The sequence below is a fragment of the Salmo salar genome, chromosome ssa15 (assembly GCF_905237065.1).
Source record: "Salmo salar chromosome ssa15, Ssal_v3.1, whole genome shotgun sequence".
Taxonomy (NCBI): domain Eukaryota; kingdom Metazoa; phylum Chordata; class Actinopteri; order Salmoniformes; family Salmonidae; genus Salmo; species Salmo salar.
The window spans coordinates 107,627,675-107,653,330 of NC_059456.1; the positions used below are offsets into that span (position 1 = coordinate 107,627,675).

Genomic DNA, 25,656 nt, shown 5'->3' on the forward strand with positions numbered 1-25,656 from the left:
CGCCCCCACCCCCCGCCCCTATACCCCCCTCTTGCTGTGACCTCCGCTGCTCCAGGTTTTGCTGAGGGAGGAGATGAAGAGGTTAAAGGTTAGTCAGAGGCCAAGGGGATATGTTCCAGAAAGAAGGATCAAAATTAGCTGGTTGATTTAATAATCCTGTTTTTCTGGAATACCCCACTCGGATAGGGGTTACGGGGTTAAACTGAAGGCTAAAGATCACGGTAGATAAATAGTCAAGATAAAGGTCACAGTAGATTTAACAGTCAAGATAAAGGTCACGGTAGATTAACAGTCAAGATAAACTGGGACTGTAGATTAACAGTCAAGATAAACTGGGACTGTAGATTAACAGTCAAATTAAACTGGGACTGTAGATTAACAGTCAAGATAAACTGGGACTGTAGATTAACAGTCAAGATAAACTGGGACTGTAGATTAACAGTCAAATTAAACTGGGACTGTAGATTAACAGTCAAATTAAACTGGGACTGTAGATTAACAGTCAAATTAAACTGGGACTGTAGATTAACAGTCAAATTAAACTGGGACTGTAGATTAACAGTCAAATTAAACTGGGACTGTAGATTAACAGTCAAATTAAACTGGGACTGTAGATTAACAGTCAAGTTAAACTGGGACTGCCTCCCGGGTGGTGCAGTGGTCTAAGGCACTGCATCGCAGTGCTAGCTGTGCCACCAGAGATTCTGGGTTCGAGTCCAGGCTCTGTCGCAGCCGGCCGCGACCGGGAGACCCATGAGGCGGCGCACAATTTTGCCCAGCTTCGTCTGGGTTAGGGGAGGGTTTGGCCGGCAGGGATATCCTCGTCCCATCGCGCTCTAGCGACTCCTGTGGCGGGCCGGGTGCAGTGCACGCTGACCAGGTCGCCAGGTGTACGGTGTTTCCTCCGACACATTGGTGCGGCCGGCTTCCGGGTTGGACGCGCGCGTTGTGTCAAGAAGCAGTGCGGCTTGTTTGGGTCGTGTTTCGGAGGACACACGGCTCTCGACCTTCGCCTCTCCCGAGTCCGTACGGGAGTTGCAGCGATGAGACAAGACTGTAACTACAATTAGTCCTGAAATTGGGGAGAAAAAGGGGTTAAACCCCCCCCCCCCCAAAAGTTGAAGTGGGATGGCTATGGAAAACCTCCTTTCACATCACTAGAAACAGCTCTGACATCACAAACAGCTCTGACATCACAAACAGCTCTGACATCACAAACAGCTCTGACATCAGAAACAGCTCTCTGACATCACAAACAGCTCTGACATCAGAAACAGCTCTGACATCAGAAACAGCTCTCTGACATCAGAAACAGCTCTGACATCAGAAACAGCTCTCTGACATCACAAACAGCTCTGACATCAGAAACAGCTCTGACATCAGAAACAGCTCTGACATCACAAACAGCTCTGACATCAGAAACAGCTCTCTGACATCAGAAACAGCTCTCTGACATCAGAAACAGCTCTCTGACATCAGAAACAGCTCTCTGACATCAGAAACAGCTCTGACATCAGAAACAGCTCTCTGACATCACAAACAGCTCTGACATCACAAACAGCTCTGACATCAGAAACAGCTCTGACATCAGAAACAGCTCTGACATCACAAACAGCTCTGACATCACAAACAGCTCTCTGACATCACAAACAGCTCTCTGACATCAGAAACAGCTCTCTGACATCAGAAACAGCTCTGACATCACAAACAGCTCTCTGACATCACAAACAGCTCTGACATCAGAAACAGCTCTCTGACATCAGAAACAGCTCTCTGACATCAGAAACAGCTCTGACATCAGAAACAGCTCTCTGACATCAGAAACAGCTCTGACATCACAAACAGCTCTGACATCAGAAACAGCTCTGACATCAGAAACAGCTCTGACATCACAAACAGCTCTGACATCAGAAACAGCTCTGACATCACAAACAGCTCTGACATCAGAAACAGCTCTCTGACATCACAAACAGCTCTGACATCAGAAACAGCTCTGACATCAGAAACAGCTCTGACATCACAAACAGCTCTGACATCAGAAACAGCTCTGACATCACAAACAGCTCTCTGACATCACAAACAGCTCTGACATCAGAAACAGCTCTCTGACATCACAAACAGCTCTGACATCAGAAACAGCTCTGACATCAGAAACAGCTCTCTGACATCACAAACAGCTCTGACATCAGAAACAGCTCTGACATCAGAAACAGCTCTGACATCACAAACAGCTCTGACATCAGAAACAGCTCTCTGACATCACAAACAGCTCTGACATCAGAAACAGCTCTGACATCAGAAACAGCTCTGACATCACAAACAGCTCTGACATCAGAAACAGCTCTCTGACATCAGAAACAGCTCTCTGACATCAGAAACAGCTCTCTGACATCAGAAACAGCTCTCTGACATCAGAAACAGCTCTGACATCAGAAACAGCTCTCTGACATCACAAACAGCTCTCTGACATCACAAACAGCTCTGACATCACAAACAGCTCTGACATCAGAAACAGCTCTGACATCAGAAACAGCTCTGACATCACAAACAGCTCTGACATCACAAACAGCTCTCTGACATCACAAACAGCTCTCTGACATCAGAAACAGCTCTCTGACATCAGAAACAGCTCTGACATCACAAACAGCTCTCTGACATCACAAACAGCTCTGACATCAGAAACAGCTCTCTGACATCAGAAACAGCTCTCTGACATCAGAAACAGCTCTGACATCAGAAACAGCTCTCTGACATCAGAAACAGCTCTGACATCACAAACAGCTCTGACATCAGAAACAGCTCTGACATCAGAAACAGCTCTGACATCACAAACAGCTCTGACATCAGAAACAGCTCTGACATCACAAACAGCTCTGACATCAGAAACAGCTCTCTGACATCACAAACAGCTCTGACATCAGAAACAGCTCTGACATCAGAAACAGCTCTGACATCACAAACAGCTCTGACATCAGAAACAGCTCTGACATCACAAACAGCTCTCTGACATCACAAACAGCTCTGACATCAGAAACAGCTCTCTGACATCACAAACAGCTCTGACATCAGAAACAGCTCTGACATCAGAAACAGCTCTCTGACATCACAAACAGCTCTGACATCAGAAACAGCTCTGACATCAGAAACAGCTCTGACATCACAAACAGCTCTGACATCAGAAACAGCTCTCTGACATCACAAACAGCTCTGACATCAGAAACAGCTCTGACATCAGAAACAGCTCTGACATCACAAACAGCTCTGACATCAGAAACAGCTCTCTGACATCAGAAACAGCTCTCTGACATCAGAAACAGCTCTCTGACATCAGAAACAGCTCTGACATCAGAAACAGCTCTCTGACATCACAAACAGCTCTCTGACATCACAAACAGCTCTGACATCACAAACAGCTCTGACATCAGAAACAGCTCTGACATCAGAAACAGCTCTGACATCACAAACAGCTCTGACATCACAAACAGCTCTCTGACATCACAAACAGCTCTCTGACATCAGAAACAGCTCTCTGACATCAGAAACAGCTCTGACATCACAAACAGCTCTCTGACATCACAAACAGCTCTGACATCAGAAACAGCTCTCTGACATCAGAAACAGCTCTCTGACATCAGAAACAGCTCTGACATCAGAAACAGCTCTCTGACATCAGAAACAGCTCTGACATCACAAACAGCTCTGACATCAGAAACAGCTCTGACATCAGAAACAGCTCTGACATCACAAACAGCTCTGACATCAGAAACAGCTCTGACATCACAAACAGCTCTGACATCAGAAACAGCTCTCTGACATCACAAACAGCTCTGACATCAGAAACAGCTCTGACATCAGAAACAGCTCTGACATCACAAACAGCTCTGACATCAGAAACAGCTCTGACATCACAAACAGCTCTCTGACATCACAAACAGCTCTCTGACATCAGAAACAGCTCTGACATCAGAAACAGCTCTCTGACATCAGAAACAGCTCTGACATCACAAACAGCTCTGACATCAGAAACAGCTCTGACATCAGAAACAGCTCTGACATCACAAACAGCTCTGACATCAGAAACAGCTCTGACATCACAAACAGCTCTGACATCAGAAACAGCTCTCTGACATCACAAACAGCTCTGACATCAGAAACAGCTCTGACATCAGAAACAGCTCTGACATCACAAACAGCTCTGACATCAGAAACAGCTCTGACATCACAAACAGCTCTCTGACATCACAAACAGCTCTGACATCAGAAACAGCTCTCTGACATCACAAACAGCTCTGACATCAGAAACAGCTCTGACATCAGAAACAGCTCTCTGACATCACAAACAGCTCTGACATCAGAAACAGCTCTGACATCAGAAACAGCTCTGACATCACAAACAGCTCTGACATCAGAAACAGCTCTCTGACATCACAAACAGCTCTGACATCAGAAACAGCTCTGACATCAGAAACAGCTCTGACATCACAAACAGCTCTGACATCAGAAACAGCTCTCTGACATCAGAAACAGCTCTCTGACATCAGAAACAGCTCTCTGACATCAGAAACAGCTCTCTGACATCAGAAACAGCTCTGACATCAGAAACAGCTCTCTGACATCACAAACAGCTCTCTGACATCACAAACAGCTCTGACATCACAAACAGCTCTGACATCAGAAACAGCTCTGACATCAGAAACAGCTCTGACATCACAAACAGCTCTGACATCACAAACAGCTCTCTGACATCACAAACAGCTCTCTGACATCAGAAACAGCTCTCTGACATCAGAAACAGCTCTGACATCACAAACAGCTCTCTGACATCACAAACAGCTCTGACATCAGAAACAGCTCTCTGACATCAGAAACAGCTCTCTGACATCAGAAACAGCTCTGACATCAGAAACAGCTCTCTGACATCAGAAACAGCTCTGACATCACAAACAGCTCTGACATCAGAAACAGCTCTGACATCAGAAACAGCTCTGACATCACAAACAGCTCTGACATCAGAAACAGCTCTGACATCACAAACAGCTCTGACATCAGAAACAGCTCTCTGACATCACAAACAGCTCTGACATCAGAAACAGCTCTGACATCAGAAACAGCTCTGACATCACAAACAGCTCTGACATCAGAAACAGCTCTGACATCACAAACAGCTCTCTGACATCACAAACAGCTCTGACATCAGAAACAGCTCTCTGACATCACAAACAGCTCTGACATCAGAAACAGCTCTGACATCAGAAACAGCTCTCTGACATCACAAACAGCTCTGACATCAGAAACAGCTCTGACATCAGAAACAGCTCTGACATCACAAACAGCTCTGACATCAGAAACAGCTCTCTGACATCACAAACAGCTCTGACATCAGAAACAGCTCTGACATCAGAAACAGCTCTGACATCACAAACAGCTCTGACATCAGAAACAGCTCTCTGACATCAGAAACAGCTCTCTGACATCAGAAACAGCTCTCTGACATCAGAAACAGCTCTCTGACATCAGAAACAGCTCTGACATCAGAAACAGCTCTCTGACATCACAAACAGCTCTCTGACATCACAAACAGCTCTGACATCACAAACAGCTCTGACATCAGAAACAGCTCTGACATCAGAAACAGCTCTGACATCACAAACAGCTCTGACATCACAAACAGCTCTCTGACATCACAAACAGCTCTCTGACATCAGAAACAGCTCTCTGACATCAGAAACAGCTCTGACATCACAAACAGCTCTCTGACATCACAAACAGCTCTGACATCAGAAACAGCTCTCTGACATCAGAAACAGCTCTCTGACATCAGAAACAGCTCTGACATCAGAAACAGCTCTCTGACATCAGAAACAGCTCTGACATCACAAACAGCTCTGACATCAGAAACAGCTCTGACATCAGAAACAGCTCTGACATCACAAACAGCTCTGACATCAGAAACAGCTCTGACATCACAAACAGCTCTGACATCAGAAACAGCTCTCTGACATCACAAACAGCTCTGACATCAGAAACAGCTCTGACATCAGAAACAGCTCTGACATCACAAACAGCTCTGACATCAGAAACAGCTCTGACATCACAAACAGCTCTCTGACATCACAAACAGCTCTGACATCAGAAACAGCTCTCTGACATCACAAACAGCTCTGACATCAGAAACAGCTCTGACATCAGAAACAGCTCTCTGACATCACAAACAGCTCTGACATCAGAAACAGCTCTGACATCAGAAACAGCTCTGACATCACAAACAGCTCTGACATCAGAAACAGCTCTCTGACATCACAAACAGCTCTGACATCAGAAACAGCTCTCTGACATCACAAACAGCTCTGACATCAGAAACAGCTCTGACATCAGAAACAGCTCTGACATCACAAACAGCTCTGACATCAGAAACAGCTCTCCGCCATAACGACTTCAGTTCAGGCCTTATATGGAAGTCAACCACCACTTTGGAAAATGTCTTATTACATAGTTATAGTAAAAGATGACATCGTGGCTTCATGTCAGCGTTATGTTACTCCGTAGGCATGTTATAAGCACCTTGTGTAGCTCTGAGAGCTGTTGGTGTCGTATGAGAGCCTCCTTGCTGGGGAACTGTCTCCTACACAGCAGACAGGCTAGCTTAGCCCAGTCTGTCATCCTCTCATCCTTCTCTCCTCCCTCCTCTCCCTCGCTGTCCGTCTCGCCGCTGTAGGCCGGAACCAAACCCTGCACCTGAGGGGGGGAGCGCTACGGAGAGAGAAAAAAACTGTAAAGTGAAAGAGAGAGATGACCGAGAAAGAAAAAGAGGGGAGGTACAACAGGAGAGAGCAGCGTGTTCTACCTGTCTCAATGGGATGGGAAGTAGAGCAGCGTGTTCTACCTGTCTCAATGGGGTGGGAATTAGAGCAGCTAGTTCTACCTGTCTCAATGGGATGGGAAGTAGAGCAGCGTGTTCTACCTGTCTCAATGGGGTGGGAAGTAGAGCAGCGTGTTCTACCTGTCTCAATGGGGTGGGAAGTAGAGCAGCGTGTTCTACCTGTCTCAATGGGGTGGGAAGTAGAGCAGCGTGTTCTACCTGTCTCAATGGGATGGGAAGTAGAGCAGCGTGTTCTACCTGTCTCAATGGGATGGGAAGTAGAGCAGCGTGTTCTACCTGTCTCAATGGGGTGGGAAGTAGAGCAGCGTGTTCTACCTGTCTCAATGGGGTGGGAAGTAGAGCAGCGTGTTCTACCTGTCTCAATGGGGTGGGAAGTAGAGCAGCGTGTTCTACCTGTCTCAATGGGGTGGGAAGTAGAGCAGCGTGTTCTACCTGTCTCAATGGGGTGGGAAGTAGAGCAGCGTGTTCTACCTGTCTCAATGGGATGGGAAGTAGAGCAGCGTGTTCTACCTGTCTCAATGGGGTGGGAAGTAGAGCAGCGTGTTCTACCTGTCTCAATGGGATGGGAAGTAGAGCAGCGTGTTCTACCTGTCTCAATGGGATGGGAAGTAGAGCAGCGTGTTCTACCTGTCTCAATGGGGTGGGAAGTAGAGCAGCGTGTTCTACCTGTCTCAATGGGATGGGAAGTAGAGCAGCGTGTTCTACCTGTCTCAATGGGGTGGGAAGTAGAGCAGCGTGTTCTACCTGTCTCAATGGGGTGGGAAGTAGAGCAGCGTGTTCTACCTGTCTCAATGGGGTGGGAAGTAGAGCAGCGTGTTCTACCTGTCTCAATGGGGTGGGAAGTAGAGCAGCGTGTTCTACCTGTCTCAATGGGATGGGAAGTAGAGCAGCGTGTTCTACCTGTCTCAATGGGGTGGGAAGTAGAGCAGCGTGTTCTACCTGTCTCAATGGGGTGGGAAGTAGAGCAGCGTGTTCTACCTGTCTCAATGGGGTGGGAAGTAGAGCAGCGTGTTCTACCTGTCTCAATGGGGTGGGAAGTAGAGCAGCGTGTTCTACCTGTCTCAATGGGGTGGGAAGTAGAGCAGCGTGTTCTACCTGTCTCAATGGGATGGGAAGTAGAGCAGCGTGTTCTACCTGTCTCAATGGGGTGGGAAGTAGAGCAGCGTGTTCTACCTGTCTCAATGGGGTGGGAAGTAGAGCAGCGTGTTCTACCTGTCTCAATGGGGTGGGAAGTAGAGCAGCGTGTTCTACCTGTCTCAATGGGATGGGAAGTAGAGCAGCGTGTTCTACCTGTCTCAATGGGATGGGAAGTAGAGCAGCGTGTTCTACCTGTCTCAATGGGGTGGGAAGTAGAGCAGCGTGTTCTACCTGTCTCAATGGGATGGGAAGTAGAGCAGCGTGTTCTACCTGTCTCAATGGGGTGGGAAGTAGAGCAGCGTGTTCTACCTGTCTCAATGGGGTGGGAAGTAGAGCAGCGTGTTCTACCTGTCTCAATGGGGTGGGAAGTAGAGCAGCGTGTTCTACCTGTCTCAATGGGATGGGAAGTAGAGCAGCGTGTTCTACCTGTCTCAATGGGGTGGGAAGTAGAGCAGCGTGTTCTACCTGTCTCAATGGGATGGGAAGTAGAGCAGCGTGTTCTACCTGTCTCAATGGGATGGGAAGTAGAGCAGCGTGTTCTACCTGTCTCAATGGGATGGGAAGTAGAGCTGCGTGTTCTACCTGTCTCAATGGGATGGGAAGTAGAGCAGCGTGTTCTACCTGTCTCAATGGGATGGGAAGTAGAGCAGCGTGTTCTACCTGTCTCAATGGGGTGGGAAGTAGAGCAGCGTGTTCTACCTGTCTCAATGGGGTGGGAAGTAGAGCCGCGTGTTCTACCTGTCTCAATGGGGTGGGAAGTAGAGCAGCGTGTTCTACCTGTCTCAATGGGGTGGGAAGTAGAGCAGCGTGTTCTACCTGTCTCAATGGGGTGGGAAGTAGAGCAGCGTGTTCTACCTGTCTCAATGGGGTGGGAAGTAGAGCAGCGTGTTCTACCTGTCTCAATGGGGTGGGAAGTAGAGCAGCGTGTTCTACCTGTCTCAATGGGGTGGGAAGTAGAGCAGCGCGTTCTACCTGTCTCAATGGGATGGGAAGTAGAGCAGCGTGTTCTACCTGTCTCAATGGGGTGGGAAGTAGAGCAGCGTGTTCTACCTGTCTCAATGGGATGGGAAGTAGAGCAGCGTGTTCTACCTGTCTCAATGGGGTGGGAAGTAGAGCAGCGTGTTCTACCTGTCTCAATGGGGTGGGAAGTAGAGCAGCGTGTTCTACCTGTCTCAATGGGGTGGGAAGTAGAGCAGCGTGTTCTACCTGTCTCAATGGGGTGGGAAGTAGAGCAGCGTGTTCTACCTGTCTCAATGGGATGGGAAGTAGAGCAGCGTGTTCTACCTGTCTCAATGGGGTGGGAAGTAGAGCAGCGTGTTCTACCTGTCTCAATGGGGTGGGAAGTAGAGCAGCGTGTTCTACCTGTCTCAATGGGGTGGGAAGTAGAGCAGCGTGTTCTACCTGTCTCAATGGGATGGGAAGTAGAGCAGCGTGTTCTACCTGTCTCAATGGGATGGGAAGTAGAGCAGCGTGTTCTACCTGTCTCAATGGGGTGGGAAGTAGAGCAGCGTGTTCTACCTGTCTCAATGGGATGGGAAGTAGAGCAGCGTGTTCTACCTGTCTCAATGGGGTGGGAAGTAGAGCAGCGTGTTCTACCTGTCTCAATGGGGTGGGAAGTAGAGCAGCGTGTTCTACCTGTCTCAATGGGGTGGGAAGTAGAGCAGCGTGTTCTACCTGTCTCAATGGGATGGGAAGTAGAGCAGCGTGTTCTACCTGTCTCAATGGGGTGGGAAGTAGAGCAGCGTGTTCTACCTGTCTCAATGGGATGGGAAGTAGAGCAGCGTGTTCTACCTGTCTCAATGGGATGGGAAGTAGAGCAGCGTGTTCTACCTGTCTCAATGGGATGGGAAGTAGAGCTGCGTGTTCTACCTGTCTCAATGGGATGGGAAGTAGAGCAGCGTGTTCTACCTGTCTCAATGGGATGGGAAGTAGAGCAGCGTGTTCTACCTGTCTCAATGGGGTGGGAAGTAGAGCAGCGTGTTCTACCTGTCTCAATGGGGTGGGAAGTAGAGCCGCGTGTTCTACCTGTCTCAATGGGGTGGGAAGTAGAGCAGCGTGTTCTACCTGTCTCAATGGGGTGGGAAGTAGAGCAGCGTGTTCTACCTGTCTCAATGGGGTGGGAAGTAGAGCAGCGTGTTCTACCTGTCTCAATGGGGTGGGAAGTAGAGCAGCGTGTTCTACCTGTCTCAATGGGGTGGGAAGTAGAGCAGCGTGTTCTACCTGTCTCAATGGGGTGGGAAGTAGAGCAGCGCGTTCTACCTGTCTCAATGGGATGGGAAGTAGAGCAGCGTGTTCTACCTGTCTCAATGGGGTGGGAAGTAGAGCAGCGTGTTCTACCTGTCTCAATGGGATGGGAAGTAGAATGTTCTGACCAGGTACTAGGGATGGATGGAGGTGTGGCCAGGTACTAGGGATGGAGGTGTGACCAGGTACTAGGGATGGAGGAGTGACCAGGTACTAGGGATGGAGGTGTGACCAGGTACTAGGGATGGAGGTGTGACCAGGTACTAGGGATGGAGGTGTGACCAGGTACTAGGGATGGAGGTGGGACCAGGTACTAGGGATGGAGGTGTGACCAGGTACTAGGGATGGAGGTGTGACCAGGTACTAGGGATGGAGGTGTGACCAGGTACTAAGGATGGAGGTGTGACTAGGTACTAGGGATGGAGGTGGGACCAGGTACTAGGGATGGAGGTGTGACTAGGGATGGAGGTGTGACCAGGTACTAGGGATGGAGGTGTGACCAGGCACTAGGGATGGAGGTATGACCAGGTACTGGGGATGGAGGTATGACCAGGTACTAGGGATGGAGGTGTGACCAGGTACTAGGGATGGAGGTGGGACCAGGTACTAGGGATGGAGGTGTGACCAGGTACTAGGGATGGAGGTGTGACCAGGTACTAGGGATGGAGGTGTGACCAGGTACTAAGGATGGAGGTGTGGCCAGGTACTAGGGATGGAGGTGGGACCAGGTACTAGGGATGGAGGTGTGACTAGGTACTAGGGATGGAGGTGGGACCAGGTACTAGGGATGGAGGTGTGACTAGGGATGGAGGTGTGACCAGGTACTAGGGATGGAGGTGTGACCAGGCACTAGGGATGGAGGTATGACCAGGTACTGGGGATGGAGGTATGACCAGGTACTAGGGATGGAGGTGTGACCAGGTACTAGGGATGGAGGTGGGACCAGGTACTAGGGATGGAGGTGTGACCAGGTACTAGGGATGGAGGTGTGACCAGGTACTAGGGATGGAGGTGTGACCAGGTACTAAGGATGGAGGTGTGGCCAGGTACTAGGGATGGAGGTGGGACCAGGTACTAGGGATGGAGGTGTGACTAGGTACTAGGGATGGAGGTGGGACCAGGTACTAGGGATGGAGGTGTGACTAGGGATGGAGGTGTGACCAGGTACTAGGGATGGAGGTGTGACCAGGCACTAGGGATGGAGGTATGACCAGGTACTGGGGATGGAGGTATGACCAGGTACTAGGGATGGAGGTGTGACCAGGTACTAGGGATGGAGGTGGGACCAGGTACTAGGGATGGAGGTGTGACCAGGTACTAGGGATGGAGGTGTGACCAGGTACTAAGGATGGAGGTGTGGCCAGGTACTAGGGATGGAGGTGGGACCAGGTACTAGGGATGGAGGTGTGACTAGGTACTAGGGATGGAGGTGGGACCAGGTACTAGGGATGGAGGTGTGACTAGGGATGGAGGTGGGACCAGGTACTAGGGATGGAGGTGTGACCAGGTACTAGGGATGGAGGTGTGACTAGGGGATGGAGGTGTGACCAGGTACTAGGGATGGAGGTGTGACCAGGTACTAGGGATGGAGGTGTGGCCAGGTACTAGGGATGGAGGTGTGACCAGGTACTAGGGATGAAGGTGTGACCAGGTACTAGTGATGGAGGTGTGACCAGGTACTAGGGATGGAGGTGTGACCAGGTACTAGGGATGATGGGGTGTGACTAGGGATGGAGGTGTGACCAGGGACTAAGGATGGAGGTGTGACTAGGGATGGAGGTGGGACCAGGTACTAGGGATGGAGGTGTGACCAGGTACTAGGGATGGAGGTGTGACCAGGTACTAGGGATGGAGGTGTGACTAGGGATGGAGGTGGGACCAGGTACTAGGGATGGAGGTGTGACTAGGGATGGAGGTGGGACCAGGTACTAGGGATGGAGGTGTGACCAGGTACTAGGGATGGAGGTGTGACCAGGTACTAGGGATGGAGGTGGGACCAGGCACTAGGGAAGGAGGTGTGACCAGGTACTAGGGATGGAGGTGGGACCAGGTACTAGGGATGGAGGTGGGACCAGGTACTAGGGATGGAGGTGGGACCAGGTACTAGGGATGGATGTGACCAGGTACTAGGGATGGAGGTGTGACCAGGTACTAGGGATGGAGGTGTGACCAGGTACCAGGGATGGAGGTGTGACCAGGTACTAGGGATGGAGGTGGGACCAGGTACTAGGGATGGAGGTGTGACCAGGTACTAGGGATGGAGGTGTGACTAGGTACTAGGGATGGAGGTGGGACCAGGTACTAGGGATGGAGGTGTGACTAGGGATGGAGGTGGGACCAGGTACTAGGGATGGAGGTGTGACCAGGTACTAGGGATGGAGGTGTGACTAGGGATGGAGGTGTGACCAGGTACTAGGGATGGAGGTATGACCAGGTACTAGGGATGGAGGTGTGACCAGGTACTAGGGATGGAGGTGTGGCCAGGTACTAGGGATGGAGGTGTGACCAGGTACTAGGGATGGAGGTGTGACCAGGTACTAGGGATGGAGGTGTGACCAGGTACTAGGGATGATGGGGTGTGACTAGGGATGGAAGTGTGACCAGGTACTAGGGATGGAGGTGTGACTAGGGATGGAGGTGGGACCAGGTACTAGGGATGGAGGTGTGACCAGGTACTAGGGATGGAGGTGTGACCAGGTACTAGGGATAGAGGTGTGACTAGGGATGGAGGTGGGACCAGGTACTAGGGATGGAGGTGTGACTAGGGATGGAGGTGGGACCAGGTACTAGGGATGGAGGTGTGACCAGGTACTAGGGATGGAGGTGTGACCAGGTACTAGGGATGGAGGTGTGACTAGGGATGGAGGTGTGACCAGGTACTAGGGATGGAGGTGTGACCAGGCACTAGGGATGGAGGTATGACCAGGTACTGGGGATGGAGGTATGACCAGGTACTAGGGATGGAGGTGTGACCAGGTACTAGGGATGGAGGTGGGACCAGGTACTAGGGATGGAGGTGTGACCAGGTACTAGGGATGGAGGTGTGACCAGGTACTAGGGATGGAGGTGTGACCAGGTACTAAGGATGGAGGTGTGGCCAGGTACTAGGGATGGAGGTGGGACCAGGTACTAGGGATGGAGGTGTGACTAGGTACTAGGGGATGGAGGTGGGACCAGGTACTAGGGATGGAGGTGTGACTAGGGATGGAGGTGGGACCAGGTACTAGGGATGGAGGTGTGACCAGGTACTAGGGATGGAGGTGTGACTAGGGATGGAGGTGTGACCAGGTACTAGGGATGGAGGTGTGACCAGGTACTAGGGATGGAGGTGTGGCCAGGTACTAGGGATGGAGGTGTGACCAGGTACTAGGGATGAAGGTGTGACCAGGTACTAGTGATGGAGGTGTGACCAGGTACTAGGGATGGAGGTGTGACCAGGTACTAGGGATGATGGGGTGTGACTAGGGATGGAGGTGTGACCAGGTACTAAGGATGGAGGTGTGACTAGGGATGGAGGTGGGACCAGGTACTAGGGATGGAGGTGTGACCAGGTACTAGGGATGGAGGTGTGACCAGGTACTAGGGATGGAGGTGTGACTAGGGATGGAGGTGGGACCAGGTACTAGGGATGGAGGTGTGACTAGGGATGGAGGTGGGACCAGGTACTAGGGATGGAGGTGTGACCAGGTACTAGGGATGGAGGTGTGACCAGGTACTAGGGATGGAGGTGGGACCAGGCACTAGGGAAGGAGGTGTGACCAGGTACTAGGGATGGAGGTGGGACCAGGTACTAGGGATGGAGGTGGGACCAGGTACTAGGGATGGAGGTGGGACCAGGTACTAGGGATGGATGTGACCAGGTACTAGGGATGGAGGTGTGACCAGGTACTAGGGATGGAGGTGTGACCAGGTACCAGGGATGGAGGTGTGACCAGGTACTAGGGATGGAGGTGGGACCAGGTACTAGGGATGGAGGTGTGACCAGGTACTAGGGATGGAGGTGTGACTAGGTACTAGGGATGGAGGTGGGACCAGGTACTAGGGATGGAGGTGTGACTAGGGATGGAGGTGGGACCAGGTACTAGGGATGGAGGTGTGACCAGGTACTAGGGATGGAGGTGTGACTAGGGATGGAGGTGTGACCAGGTACTAGGGATGGAGGTATGACCAGGTACTAGGGATGGAGGTGTGACCAGGTACTAGGGATGGAGGTGTGGCCAGGTACTAGGGATGGAGGTGTGACCAGGTACTAGGGATGGAGGTGTGACCAGGTACTAGGGATGGAGGTGTGACCAGGTACTAGGGATGGAGGTGTGACCAGGTACTAGGGATGATGGGGTGTGACTAGGGATGGAAGTGTGACCAGGTACTAGGGATGGAGGTGTGACTAGGGATGGAGGTGGGACCAGGTACTAGGGATGGAGGTGTGACCAGGTACTAGGGATGGAGGTGGGACCAGGTACTAGGGATAGAGGTGTGACTAGGGATGGAGGTGGGACCAGGTACTAGGGATGGAGGTGTGACTAGGGATGGAGGTGGGACCAGGTACTAGGGATGGAGGTGTGACCAGGTACTAGGGATGGAGGTGTGACCAGGTACTAGGGATGGAGGTGGGACCAGGCACTAGGGATGGAGGTGTGACCAGGTACTAGGGATGGAGGTGGGACCAGGTACTAGGGATGGAGGTGGGACCAGGTACTAGGGATGGAGGTGTGACCAGGTACTAGGGATGGAGGTGTGACCAGGTACTAGGGATGGAGGTGTGACCAGGTACTAGGGATGGAGGTGTGACCAGGTACTAGGGATGGAGGTGTGACTAGGGATGGAGGTGGGACCAGGTACTAGGGATGGAGGTGTGACTAGGGATGGAGGTGTGGCCAGGTACTAGGGATGGAGGTGTGACTAGGTACTAGGGATGGAGGTGGGACCAGGTACTAGGGATGGAGGTGGGACCAGGTACTAGGGATGGAGGTATGACCAGGTACTAGGGATGGAGGTGGGACCATGTACTAGGGATGGATGGAGGTGTGACCAGGTACTAGGGATGGAGGTATGACCAGGTACTAGGGATGGAGGTGGGACCAGGTACTAGGGATGGAAGTGTGACTAGGGATGGAGGTGTGGCCAGGTACTAGGGATGGAGGTGTGACTAGGGATGGAGGTGGGACCAGGTACTAGGGATGGAGGTATGACCAGGTACTAGGGATGGAGGTTTGACAAGGTACTAGGGATGGAGGTGTGACCAGGTACTAGGGATGGAGGTGTGACCAGGTACTAGGGATGGAGGTGGGACCAGGTACTAGGGATGGAGGTGGGACCAGGTACTAGGGATGGAGGTGTGACCAGGTACTAGGGATGGAGGTGGGACTAGGTACTAGGGATGGAGGTGTGACCAGGTACTAGGGATGGAGGTGGGACTAGGTACTAGGGATGGAGGTGTGACCAGGTACTAGGGATGGAGGTGTGACTAGGGATGGAGGTGTGACCAGGTACTAGGGATGGAGGTGTGACCAGGTACTAGGGATGGAGGTGTGACCAGGTACTAGGGATGGAGGTGTGACCAGGTACTAGGGATGGAGGTGTGACCAGGTACTAGGGATGGAGGTGTGACCAGGTACTGGGGATGGAGGTATGACCAGGTACTGGGGATGGAGGTATGACCAGGTACTAGGGATGGATGGAGGTGTGACCAGGTACTAGGGATGGAGGTGTGACCAGGTACTAGGGATGGAGGTGGGACCAGGTACTAGGGATGGAGGTGTGACCAGGTACTAGGGATGGAGGTGTGACCAGGTACTAGGGATGGAGGTGGGACCAGGTACTAGGGATGGAGGTGTGACCAGGTACTAGGGATGGAGGTGGGACCAGGTACTAGGGATGGAGGTGTGACCAGGTACTAGGGATGGAGGTGTGACCAGGTACTAGGGATGGAGGTGGGACCAGGTACTAGGGATGGAGGTGTGACCAGGTACTAGGGATGGAGGTGTGACCAGGTACTAGGGATGGAGGTATGACCAGGTACTAGGGATGGAGGTGTGACCAGGTACTAGGGATGGAGGTATGACCAGGTACTGGGGATGGAGGTATGACCAGGTACTAGGGATGGAGGTGTGACCAGGTACTAGGGATGGAGGTGTGACTAGGGGATGGAGGTGTGACTAGGGATGGAGGTGGGACCAGGTACTAGGGATGGAGGTGTGACTAGGGATGGAGGTGGGACCAGGTACTAGGGATGGAGGTATGACCAGGTACTGGGGATGGAGGTATGACCAGGTACTAGGGATGTAGGTGTGACCAGGTACTAGGGATGGAGGTGTGACCAGGTACTAGGGATGGAGGTGGGACCAGGTACTAGCGATGGAGGTGTGACCAGGTACTAGGGATGGAGGTGTGACCAGGTACTGGGGATGGAGGGTGTGACCAGGTACTGGGGATGGAGGTAGTGACCAGGTACTAGGGATGGAGGTGTGACCAGGTACTAGGGATGGAGGTGTGACTAGGGATGGAGGTGGGACCAGGTACTAGGGATGGAGGTGTGACTAGGGATGGAGGTGGGGCCAGGTACTAGGGATGGAGGTATGACCAGGTACTGGGGATGGAGGTGTGACCAGGTACTAGGGATGGAGGTGGGACCAGGCACTAGGGATGGAGGTGTTACCAGGTACTAGGGATGGAGGTGTGACCAGGTACTAGGGATGGAGGTGGGACCAGGTACTAGGGATGGAGGTGTGACCAGGTACTAGGGATGGAGGTGGGACCAGGTACTAGGGATGGAGGTATGACCAGGTACTAGGGATGGAGGTGTGACTAGGGATGGAGGTGTGACTAGGTACTAGTGATGGAGGTATGACCAGGTACTAGTGATGGAGGTGTGACTAGGGATGGAGGTGGGACCAGGTACTAGGGATGGAGGTGTGACCAGGTACTAGGGATGGAGGTGTGACCAGGTACTAGGGATGGAGGTGTGACCAGGTACTAGGGATGGAGGTATGACCAGGTACTAGGGATGGAGGTATGACCAGGTACTAGGGATGGAGGTATGACCAGGTACTAGGGATGGAGGTATGACCAGGTACTAGGGATGGAGGTGTGACCAGGTACTAGGGATGGAGGTATGACCAGGTACTAGGGATGGAGGGTGTGACCAGGTACTAGGGATGGAGGTATGACCAGGTACTAGGGATGGAGGTATGACCAGGTACTAGTGATGGAGGTGGGACCAGGTACTAGGGATGGAGGTATGACCAGGTACTAGGGATGGAGGTGTGACCAGGTACTAGGGATGGAGGTATGACCAGGTACTAGGGATGGAGGTGTGACCAGGTACTAGGGATGGAGGTATGACCAGGTACTGGGGGATGGAGGTGTGACCAGGTACTAGGGATGGAGGTGGGACCAGGCACTAGGGATGGAGTGTTACCAGGTACTAGGGATGGAGGTGTGACCAGGTACTAGGGATGGAGGTGGGACCAGGTACTAGGGATGGAGGTGTGACCAGGTACTAGGGATGGAGGTATGACCAGGTACTAGGGATGGAGGTATGACCAGGTACTAGGGATGGAGGTGTGACCAGGTACTGGGGATGGAGGTGTGACCAGGTACTAGGGATGGAGGTGTGACCAGGTACTAGGGATGGAGGTGTGACCAGGTACTGGGGATGGAGGTATGACCAGGTACTAGGGATGGAGGATGTGACCAGGTACTAGGGATGGAGGTGGGACCAGGTACTAGGGGATGGAGGTGTGACCAGGTACTAGGGATGGAGGTGGGACCAGGTACTAGGGATGGAGGTGGGACCAGGTACTAGGGATGGAGGTGTGACCAGGTACTAGGGATGGAGGTGGGACCAGGTACTAGGGATGGAGGTGTGACCAGGTACTAGGGATGGAGGTGTGACCAGGTACTAGGGATGGATGTATGACCAGGTACTAGGGATGGAGGTGTGACCAGGTACTAGGGATGGAGGTGTGACTAGGGATGGAGGTGGGGCCAGGTACTAGGGATGGAGGTATGACCAGGTACTGGGGATGGAGGTGTGACCAGGTACTAGGGATGGAGGTGGGGGCCAGGTACTAGGGATTGAGGTGTGACCAGGTACTAGGGATGGAGGTATGACCAGGTACTAGGGATGGAGGTATGACCAGGTACTAGGGATGGAGGTATGACCAGGTACTAGGGATGGAGGTATGACCAGGTACTGGGGATGGAGGTGTGACCAGGTACTAGGGATGGAGGTATGACCAGGTACTAGGGATGGAGGTGTGACCAGGTACTAGGGATGGAGGTATGACCAGGTACTAGGGGATGGAGGTGTGACCAGGTACTAGGGATGGAGGTGTGACCAGGTACTAGGGATGGAGGTATGACCAGGTACTAGGGATGGAGGTGTGACCAGCCCATTCGGAAAGTATTCAGACCCCTTAACTTTTTACACATTTTGTTACGTTACAACCCTGTTCTAAAAATGATGAAATAAATATTTTTTCCTCATCAATCGACACACATTACCCCTTAATGACAAAGCGAAAGCTGTTTTAATGGATGTGTAGTTTGTCCTTTTTTCACTGCATCCAACTTGCTGATTTGAAGTCATACAGTTAGCTTTAAGTAAACTTTTGTGAAATTCTTTGAAAGCGGATGTTTTCTTGAGAAGTGTCAAAACAGGAAAGGCTTTTTACCCTGAAGACGATTGGGAAATATTTACATGTTGGAGTAACATCATGAATGTCACTCACAGGACTTCCTCACTGATATCACAGATTCTGGGAAGGCCCTCGTGTAAAAATGCCTCATCAAAATGTTAACATTTAATTATATTTATTATCCGCATTAAAATATCGGCCTCCTTGACCCCCAACGATCGGTATCGGCATCAGCGTTTAAAAAAAAATCATTCTCTAATCTAAACTTACATTTTAGTCATTTAGCAGACGCTCTTATCCAGAGCGACTTATATTAGTGAATGCATACATTTCATACATTTTTAGTTATTTTTTTCTCCGTACTGGTCCCCTGGGAATCGAACCCACAACCCTGGCGTTGCAAAAACCATGCTCTACCAACTGAGCCACATGGGACCGTGTGGTCGAATACTGACCGGGCAAATTGTCGCTCTCTGCCCCCCATGGCAAAAATAAGTATAATTGCAGAAAAATTGCTTTAAAGGTCCAATGCATCTGTTTTTATCTCATTATCAAATCCTTCCTGGGTAACAATTAAGTACCTTAATGTGATTTTTTTTTTTTTTAATTAGAAACAAAAATAGCTTCATAGCAAAGATTATATTTCTCAAGCAAGAATTTAGCTAGGACTGTCTGGGAGTGGTCTGAGAGGGGAGGGGAAAACTGAACACTAGTTGTTATTGGCAGAGAGGTTTGGAACTCTCTTTCTTATTCGTCAATGAACTAATTTACCGCATGGTGACGTCACCATGGAAAGACAAGCAACTCCACCCCACCAAAACAGGCTGAAATTTCAGGCGGTCTTTTCAAACAGCTCATCTACTAAAAGGGTAATATCATCATTTTCGCAAGTACGATTCCAACCTCAAGCCTGGAAATATATATCTAAAACACAAGAAAATCTAATCTTTGATTGCAACATGGTCTCTACGCCCCATGGCAAAATGTATAGAATTATAGGAAATTAACTTTAAAACTAAACATTTTCTCTCCACCGTCAAGACGGTGACCAATAAAATGTTTTCCCGCGAGGTGGGGGGGCCCTCCCCAACCAAATCTCACTTAGGGCCCCCAAATACCTAGAGCCGGGCGAGAGAGAGAGAGAGAGAGAGAGAAGGAGGTGTACCTCTCTGTCTGTGTGTCTGAGCTGGTCCAGGATGATCTGAGGTCTTTCAGACAACGCCCCTACAGGTCAAACGGGAGAAGGGTCAGAGCTGTGTGTGTGTGTGCGTGTGTGTGTGTGTGTGTGTGTGTGTTGTGTGTGTGTGATACCTTCTTCTCCAGGACAGCATAACCGGCGTCTGCGCTGGCGGACTCTCGTCGGTCGTCAAGGCGACCGTGTCCAGGCACCCGGGCGTAACCAGGAGAGGAGCCATAGAGGTCCAGGGGTCACGGAGAGGAGGAAGAGGAGGAAGAGGGAGAGAGCGAACGTTCTCCTTCTGTCTGTTCTGACTCTTAGCCCAACGCTCCATGTCCTTTGCTATCTGAGAACACACATTAGCACACCTATGTAGCTTAGTGTGTGTGTGTTGTGGTGTATGTATGTATGTATGTATGTATGTATGTATGTATGTATGTATGTATGTATGTATGTGTGTGTGTGTGTGTGTGTGTGTGTGTGTGTGTGTGTGTGTGTGTGTGTGTGTGTGTGTGTGTGTGTGTGTGTGTGTGTGTGTGTGTGTGTGTGTGTGTGTGTGTGTGTGTGTGTGTGTGTGTGTGTGTGTGTGTGTGTGTGTGTGTGTGTGTGTGTGTGTGTTACCTGTTGAGCTGTCTTGTTTTTGGGCTTCTTCTCCTTGCCTCCAGGAGCAGCAGAGGGAGGATCAGGGGGGGTGGACTTATCACCGGGGGCAACGGCAGCCTCAGCTGTTGATTGGGCGGGAGCTGGAACATATGTTTGCTTCTCTCCGTCCCAGTACATATACTGCTGAGTGACCCCGTTATAGTAGTACTAGAGGAGAGGAGAGGAGAGAGGTCGTAGTAGAGTCCAGATAGAGGGTCGTAGTAGAGTCCGGTTAGAGGGTCGTGTAGAGTCCAGTTAGAGGGTCGTAGTAGAGTCCGGTTAGAGGGTCGTAGTAGAGTCCGGTTAGAGGGTCGAGTAGAGTCCGGTTAGAGGGTCGTAGTAGAGTCCAGTTAGAGGGTCGTAGTAGAGTCCAGTTAGAGGGTCGTAGTAGAGTCCGGTTAGAGGGTCGTAGTAGAGTTCAGTTAGAGGGTCGTAGTAGAGTCCAGTTAGAGGGTCGTAGTAGAGTCCAGATAGAGGGTCGTAGTAGAGTCCAGATAGAGGGTCGTAGTAGAGTCCAGATAGAGGGTCAGTAGTAGAGTCCAGTTAGAGGGTCGTAGTAGAGTCCAGTTAGAGGGTCGTAGTAGAGTCCAGTTAGAGGGTCGTAGTAGAGTCCAGTTAGAGGGTCGTAGTAGAGTCCGGTTAGAGGGTCGTAGTAGAGTCCGGTTAGAGGGTCGTAGTAGAGTCCAGATAGAGGGTCATAGTAGAGTCCAGTTAGAGGGTCGTAGTAGAGTCCAGTTAGAGGGTCGTAGTAGAGTCCAGTTAGAGGGTCGAGTAGAGTCCAGTTAGAGGGTCGTAGTAGAGTCCGGTTAGAGGGTCGTAGTAGAGTCCAGTTAGAGTCGTAGTAGAGTCCAGTTAGAGAGTCGTAGTAGAGTCCGGTTAGAGGGTCGTAGTAGAGTTCAGTTAGAGGGTCGAGAGAGTACGGTTAGAGCGTAGTCGGAGAGCCCAGTTAGAGGTCTTAGTAGAGTCGGTTAGAGGGTCGAGAGAGTCCAGATGAGGGTCGTAGTAGAGTCAGTTAGAGGGTTCATAGTAGAGTCCGGTTAGAGGGTCGAGTAGAGTCCAGTTAGAGGGTGTAGTAGAGTCCAGAAAGAGGGTCGTAGTAGAGTTCAGTTAGAGGGTCGTAGTAGAGCCGAGGGTCGTAGTAGAGTCCGGTTAGAGGGTGGTTGTGGAGTTCAGTTAGAGGGTTAGTAGAGTCCGGTTAGAGTAGTCCGGTTAGAGGGTGGTAGTAGAGTCAGTTAGAGGGTCGAGTAGAGTCCGGTTAGAGGGTCGTAGTAGAGTCCAGTTAGAGGGTCGTAGTAGAGTCCAGTTAGAGGGTCGTAGTAGAGTCCGGTAGAGGGTCGTAGAGAGTCCGGTTAGAGGGTCGTAGTAGAGTCCGGTTAGAGGGTCGTAGTAGAGTCCGTTGAGGGCCGTAGTAGAGTCCGATAGAGGGTCGTAGTAGAGTCCGAGTTAGGAGGGTCTAGTAGAGTCCAGTTAGAGGGTCGTAGTAGAGTCCAGTTAGAGGTCGTAGTAGAGTCCAGTTAGAGGGTCGAGTAGAGTCCGTTGAGGGTCGTAGTAGAGTCCAGTTAGAGGTCGTAGAGTCCGGTTAGAGGGTCGTAGAGTCCAGTCTCAGAGGGTCGTAGTAGAGTGTAGAGTCCAGTTAGAGGGTCGTAGTAGAGTCCAGTTAGATCGAGTAGAGTCCAGTTAGAGGGTCGAGTAGAGTCCGGTTAGAGGGTCGTAAGAGTCCAGTTAGAGAGTGAGTAGAGTCCAGTTAGAGGGTGGTAGTAGAGTCCGGTTAGAGGTTCGTAGAGAGTCCAGTTAGAGGATCGTAGTAGAGTCCAGTTAGAGGGTCAGTAGTAGAGTCAAGTAGAGGTGTAGAAGAGTCCGGTTAGAGGGTGAGTAGAGTCCAGTTAGAGGGTCGTAGTAGAGTCCGGTTAGAGGGTGTAGTAGAGTCCAGTTAGAGGGTCGTAGTAGAGTTAGAGTCCAGTTAGAGGGTCGTAGTAGAGTCCAGTTAGAGGGTCGTAGTAGAGTCCAGTTAGAGGGTCGTAGTAGAGTCCGGTTAGAGGGTCGAGTAGAGTCCAGTTAGAGGTGTAGAGAGTCCAGTTAGAGGGTGTGTAGTAGAGTCGTTGAGGGTCGTAGTGAGCCAGTTAGAGGGTCGTAGTAGAGTCCAGTTAGGGAGGGTCGTAGTAGAGTCCGGTTAGAGGGTCGTAGAGAGTCCGGTTAGAGTCGTAGTAGAGTCCGGTTAGAGGTCGAGCAGAATCGGTTAGAGGGCGAGTAGAGTCGGTTAGAGGGTCGTAGTAGAGTCCAGTTAGAGGGTTAGTAGAGTCCAGATAGAGGTCAGTAGAGTCCGGTTAGAGGGTTGTGGTGAGTCCAGTTAGAGTGGTCGTAGTAGAGTCCAGTTAGAGGGTGTAGTAGAGTCCAGTTAGAGGGTCGTGTAGAGTCCGGTTAGAGGTCGTAGTAGAGTCCAGTATAGAGGTCGCAGAGAGTCCGGTTAGAGGGTCGTAGTAGAGTCCAGTTAGAGGGTCGTAGTAGAGTGTAGAGTTCAGTTAGAGGGTCGTAGTAGAGTCCAGTTAGAGGTCGTAGAGTCCAGTTAGAGGGTTGTAGTAGAGTCCAGATAGAGGGTCGTAGTAGAGTCTAGTTAGAGGGGTAGTAGAGTCGGTTAGAGGGTCGTAGAGAGTCCGGGTTAGAGGGTAGTAGAGTCCAGATAGAGTCGAGTAGAGTCCGGTTAGAGGGTCGTAGTAGAGTCCCAGATAGAGGGTCAGTAGAGTCCAGTTAGAGGGTGAGAGAATCCGTTAGAGGGTCGTATAGAGTCCGGTTAGAGGGTCGTAGTAGAGTCCAGTTAGAGGGTTTAGTAGAGTCCAGTTAGAGGTGGTAGTAGAGTCCGGTTAGAGGGTCGTAGTGAGTCCAGTTAGAGTCGTAGTAGAGTCCAGTTAGAGGCTCGTAGCAGAGTCCGGGTTAGAGGCTAGAGAGTCCGGTTAGATCAAGTAGCAGAATCCGGTTAAGAGGGTGTTGTAGAGTCCGGTTAGAGGGTCGTAGTAGAGTCCAGATAGAGTCGTAGTAGAGTCCGGTTAGAGGGTCGAGTAGAGTCTAGTTAGAGGGTCGTAGTAGAGTCCAGTTAGAGGGTGTGTAGAGTCCAGTTGGGTTGTGGTAGAGTCGTGAGGGTCGTAGTAGAGTTCAGTTAGAGGGTCGTAGTAGAGTCCAGTTAGAGGGTCGTAGTAGAGTCCAGTTAGAGGGTCGTAGAGAGTCCAGTTAGAGGGTGTAGTAGAGTCCAGTTAGAGAGTTGTGTGGAGTTCAGTTAGAGGTCTAGTAGAGTTCAGATAGAGGGTTGTAGTAGAGTCCAGTTAGAGGGTCGTAGTAGAGTCCAGATAGAGGGTCGAGTAGAGTCCAGATAGAGGGTCGTAGTAGAGTCCAGTTAGAGGTTCGTAGTAGAGTCCGGTTAGAGTTCGTAGAGAGTCTGCTAGAGGGTCGTTGTGGAGTTCAGTTAGAGGGTCGTAGTAGAGTCCAGATAGAGGCTTTAGTAGAGTCCAGTTAGAGGGTCTTAGTAGAGTCCAGATAGAGGGTCGTAGTAGAGTCCAGATAGAGGGTCGTAGTAGAGTCAGTTAGAGGGTCGTAGTAGAGTCCGGTTAGAGGGTTTAGCGAAGAGTCCAGTTAGAGGGTCGTAGTAGAGTCCAGATAGAGGGTCGTAGTAGAGTCCAGATAGAGGGGTGTAGAGTCCAGTTAGAGGGTCGTAGTAGAGTCCGGTTAGAGGGTCGTAGTAGAGTCCAGTTAGAGTTCGTAGTAGAGTCCGGTTAGAGGGTCGAGTAGAGTCCGGTTAGAGGGTCGTTGTGGAGTTCAGTTAGAGGGTGGTAGTAGAGTCCAGTTAAGAGGGTCGTAGTAGAGTCCAGTTAGAGGGTCGTAGTAGAGTCCAGATAGAGGGTCGAGTAGAGTCCAGATAGAGGGTCGTTGTGGAGTTCAGTTTAGAGGGTCGAGAGAGTCCGGTAGAGGGTCGTAGTAGAGTCCAGATAGAGGGTCGTAGAGAGTCCAGATAGAGGGCGTAGTAGAGTCCGGTTAGAGGGTGGAGTAGAGTCCAGATAGAGGGTCGTAGTAGGTCCAGATAGAGGGTGTAGTAAGAGTCCAGATAGAGGGTCTTAAATGTAGAGTATATGCTACCTGTGAGTTAGGGTCGTAGAGAGTCCAGTTAGAGGGTTGTAGTAGTAGCCAGAACTCTCCTCATACTGGTACGTGGACACGTCCGGAACGAGCTACACACAAATCAGAACGCGTGTATTTAAATCTGTCTTTATTATCATGTCAATTCTGAATTTCTTCAGTTTTATCTGTGAGCAAGAATCAATAAACTCAAACCACTCTCTAACACATATCTGCTCCACCTCCCACACAGAGAGACATTCCTATACACATTCTCTCCAGTACACACACACACACACACAGTCTTACGGTATTGTTGGTACTGGTGCGCGGTGCCGGGAGTGGCAGGGTGGGTGGGAGTGGCTAGGTTGAGGCTTACCCACTATCTCTACATGCTGAGAGGGAGAGGGAGGAGAGGAGAGAGAGGGAAGGAGAGAGAGAGAGGGAGGAGAGAGAGAGAGAGAGAAAGAGGGGGAGAGAGAGGGAGGGAGGGGAGAGAGAGAGATAGAGAGAGAGAGGGAGAGAGAGAGAGGGAGGGGGGGAGAGAGGGGAGAGAGAGGGAGAGAGAGAGGAGAGAGAGAGGAGGGGAGAGAGAGAGGGAGGGGAGAGAGAGAGGGAGAGAGAGAGAGAAAGAGGGGAGAGAGAGGGAGGGAGGGAGAGAGAGAGAGAGGGAGAGAGAGGGAGAGAGAGAGAGGGAGGGGGAGAGGGAGAGAGAGGAGAGAGAGGGGGAGAGAGAGGGAGGGGGAGAGAGAGAGGAGGGAGAGAGAGAGGGGGGGGAGAGAGAGAGGGAGGGAGAGAGAGGGAGGGAGAGAGAGAGAGGGAGGGGAGAGAGA

The 25,656-nt window shown here is 51.0% G+C and overlaps 2 long non-coding RNA genes across 2 annotated transcripts; both read right to left on the reverse strand.

Annotated features, from left to right (window-relative positions):
- Positions 1-13: 13 nt before the first annotated feature.
- Positions 14-20,152, reverse strand: LOC123727382 (uncharacterized). The gene is made up of 3 exons (XR_006759379.1): positions 20,069-20,152; positions 6,562-6,750; positions 14-61 (listed from the first exon to the last, which is right to left on the reverse strand). It is a non-coding gene; the product is annotated as an uncharacterized lncRNA (long non-coding RNA).
- A 161-nt stretch (positions 20,153-20,313) lies between these two features.
- LOC123727381 (uncharacterized) lies at positions 20,314-24,906 on the reverse strand. Its single transcript, XR_006759378.1, has 3 exons — positions 24,845-24,906; positions 20,702-20,890; positions 20,314-20,426 (listed from the first exon to the last, which is right to left on the reverse strand). It is a non-coding gene; the product is annotated as an uncharacterized lncRNA (long non-coding RNA).
- Positions 24,907-25,656: the final 750 nt, after the last annotated feature.